The sequence below is a fragment of the Nelusetta ayraudi genome, unplaced genomic scaffold, assembly GCF_046127955.1.
Source record: "Nelusetta ayraudi isolate G7.1 ecotype Tasmania unplaced genomic scaffold, CSIRO-AGI_Nayr_v1 ptg000136l, whole genome shotgun sequence".
Lineage (NCBI taxonomy): Eukaryota > Metazoa > Chordata > Actinopteri > Tetraodontiformes > Monacanthidae > Nelusetta > Nelusetta ayraudi.
This window is the reverse complement of record NW_027466186.1, coordinates 1,298,086-1,301,923: the sequence shown is the minus strand read 5'-3', so window position 1 is coordinate 1,301,923 and position 3,838 is coordinate 1,298,086.

The window sequence follows — 3,838 nt, the reverse complement described above, 5'->3', positions numbered from 1 at the left end:
TGACTGTAGATTTATTTTTAGCAGTTTATTTACCAAATATGTCGGCTTTGTGGTTCTTTTGATCCAACCCTGGGCAAGGAAGCAACCTAGCACACTTCCCAAGATGTTAAACGAAGTCTCTAAAGCCTGAGTAATTGTGCACAGCCCTTACAAGCATAATCCCTGCTGCACTTTAATTGTTGTTTGTCAGATTCAACCTCTGTGTGGACACAGTTCATGGTGGTCTGCTCTCTGACATAACTGTGCCTTGGCAATGTCTGCAGTCTCCTCCTGCCAACGGGCTGCTCAGGCAGCCGGACAGGTTGAGTGTAACTGATTTCTTCCCTTTGAATCCCATGATTCCTAGCCAGGACGTTGAATGAGTAGGTTTGGGTTAAGGGTTTCTCAAAGCAGAGTAAATATAAACAGTTATCCACCAATTCAATCTGGTTTGGGGGCGAAATGATCCACAGGTTTGAAATTGGGAAGCTGACAGCAACACGCTTCACCCTGGAGAACATTTTGTCCATCGTTCACTATGCCTCTCCTGCACAAAAAAGTCATCAGCCTTAATGGGATAAAAAGTAAAGGGTGCTGGTGTAATGGGCCAGATATTCCATGAAAAACCTCAGCCCCCTCAGTTCTCTGAAAGCTTACTTGGTTAACAAATGAATCAAAGGTCGGCAGAGAAGATGACACTGCCAGGGAGGCCCACCAAAGGCCTCGCTCTAATATCCCTTAAAATATAAATCAATAAGACCTGAAGACAAATGACTCAACGCTTGACGGGGCGCAGCCAAGCGTTGCTTGTTCTCGGGCTGAATTCCAACATTGCATATGATTATCAATGATGCCTTTGTAAACTTTATAGATATGCATCACCTCGCCCTGACTGTGTGTAGGGTTATAAATCAACTGCTCCTGATTCCGAGCCTAGCGCTTAGCTCAGCGCTGTCACACACTGTGGCAACAGGATGAAGGTTATCGACCAGGCCTGCGGATCAGAAAACAATTAAAACTCGCAAGCGAGGGCCCAGTGCCACCATGCATGGCAGAACATCTGGGCAACACATGCACAAACAAGGAGGGGCTTGTACTCACCCACATCAGCAGTATCGCAAAAGGCACACATGGGAGTTGATCAATATTTGACCTCCTATAATCCCTTGTCTGCAGACTCTGTTCCCAGGCTCTTTCCTCTGGTTAAGCACTTTCCCGCTGCAGTTTCGGCTGGAACCATGACACAATGGAGAACATGCTGCTATCTTCAAATTTGAGGTCGTGACCATTTTCAATCTGGGAAGAAAAGTGAAATCATGCCTCTGGATTTTAATTTTTATCCATTGTTCAGGTGCTTATTGGGTTTAACTTGTAGTATTAAGACCCTCAGGAATAATCAAGTAACGGCAAGTACTTGAAAAAAAAAAAAAAGGCCTCTTTGGATGTTAAATGTGATTATACTATTAGGTTTAAGGAGGTGCTTCATATGTCAAGCTTGAAATGTGTTTTGAAAAAGGCTGATGAAATGAAAGAGGAGGGGACTGGAGATGAGATTGACAGGATTCTTGCAGCAGTAAGGAAATTGCGTTTCTAACCTTTCTCAGAGTAGGCAAAATTAGCACGTCACAACCCAACTCATTAGTCTTTTGCATCAGCATTATGTTAGATTGTATTAACTGCTTTGTCATTAATTGCAATTGAATTACGAGAGGAGCACAGTCAAGTTTTCATGTAAAAATGATTTATAGACTTAAAACAGTTGTTTTTGCCTGAATACTAATTGCTTCAAAAAATGAATGTCACTGCACAACAACAGCTGTTACTCCACTCTTGTGCACGGCAATATTAAATCTCCTTCAGTGTCTTACGAGAAGGAATGATGGGCCACTAAAACCAATCTAGCGACACATAATATACTGCATGTGGTAATACTCCAATCCACAATAAGCAATCATGCTATGCCACACGAGGTGTCAAGGGAGCAATACATCCTCGGCTTCATGCTGCGCGAGCAACATCAATTACCAGCATGGTGCCGCTCTGACATGGGGCTGAATATTTTTCTTGGCACGGCGGCCGAGAGTGTGAAGAGCAGGCGGGATGGAAGGAAGTGTAATTGTGATGTGCCATAATTTCCTTCGCGGGGCCTCTTGCTCAGGATATGGATGAGGTCAAAGGTGCTACAGGGGGGAGTGTATCACTGGTGAAGCCTTCTGGAGTCATCTGTACAGAGTTATTTGCGGGGTGGTGAGAGCAACTTGGTCGGACAGGGAACCTAATCAGATTTCAAAGTAAACACAGCTCCGCCGGCTCCAGAGGGCTGAGTCGAAATGTTGCTGCTAATTGCATCTGTCTTCGTTTTCCGCAAACTCACCGTGCAACACCAATGAAAGCGAGATCTAGATGGAATAGGACCCATAATTCCTGACCACAGAGAGCACCTCAAGCTTTGCTTCAATTTTAATTCCATAACTGTTCATTTCAGGGGTTGCCAACTCTGATTGCTTCTGTCAGAAGTCAAGATATACTGCCTGCGAAGGGTCTCTACTGGAATGTTCCTTTTTTTCACACATGGACCATGAAAAGGAACATTTATATATGTTTTTCTCGGGTGCTTTCTGTGAGGGCTTCCAGAGCATGGAAATCTCCATAAGCACAAGTCGAGTCGCAGATTTCAGGTTTTTCCGAGGGCTGCAACTGATCTGCCGTATTCTCAGAGTTTTGCCCCAAGTCAAACAGATGCCTGATGTCGAGGCACTCATTTTTCAATACCATCAAGTTTAGCAATTTAAAGTTATGGACAGCTATTTCATTGAAGGCTTTTACCGCCCTGTCCTCAAATCCCGCGAGTCACAGTCACTGCAGAGTGTTTACTGCAGGTCATGGATGGGGGCCTGGCCGTCAATGGCACTGTGGCAGACAGGGGAAAGCCCTCTTCCCCAGAAGGACAGTGTACGATTGTTCTTATGTGGTTTCTCTGGTATTTTGTGCTCCAAAAACCTAACCACATATCAACCGACTGCTATTTGCAGACTTGGAAATTACAAATGCACAGATCACCAACAGTGTTACATTATGTGTTCCTGACAAATGTAATAACATCTAATAAATCCATCGTGCACCTGCTTGACCGTGGAAGTTATACATTACTAGGAATATTTAGTTTTTCCAGTAGTGAGCAATGTATCTTATTACACAGAGCATTTTTTTTTACACATATAACTCCTTCCATAATTACTTTAAGCAATTTTGTTTGTACTATTGTTGCAGAATGCAGACTTTTGCCACAAAATGTGTCAGCTGATGTGCAGGACATGCTTTTGAATGCAACTTTTCTAATTTATTTATTTATTTATTTATTTATTTATGTGTCTTGTACCTTTGCTGAAAACAAACATGCAAACAGACAAACCACAAAAAAATTGATACAGCAGAACATTGACATGATACAGTAGGGATATGGAGTAACTGGATATGACATCAGACCCTTAGTCCAACAAACTCAGTTTACACTGAGCTCATATCGATGTAACGAGTTAGATGGAAGTACTTATACAAGCGTGTGTCAGAATAGGATGAGCTGTACCGAAAATACAGAAAATGTGTGTCTGGCCTAACAAAAAGGAAATTAAAATAAAAATGGAAATTAAGCATGAGAAATAAAATTGAAAACTGCTGTAGCCTGTATTCCACCATGACACATGGCCTCGTTTATTATAGTTTAACTGAATTCCGCTCCTCTCAAGTAAATACAATGCAAAGCTGACATTTTCAAGTTTAACACACCACAGTGAAATGCGGAAAAATAGGTCTGAATAAATCTGAAATATACTTGAACGGGAACTAGGTCTTCGGCTCA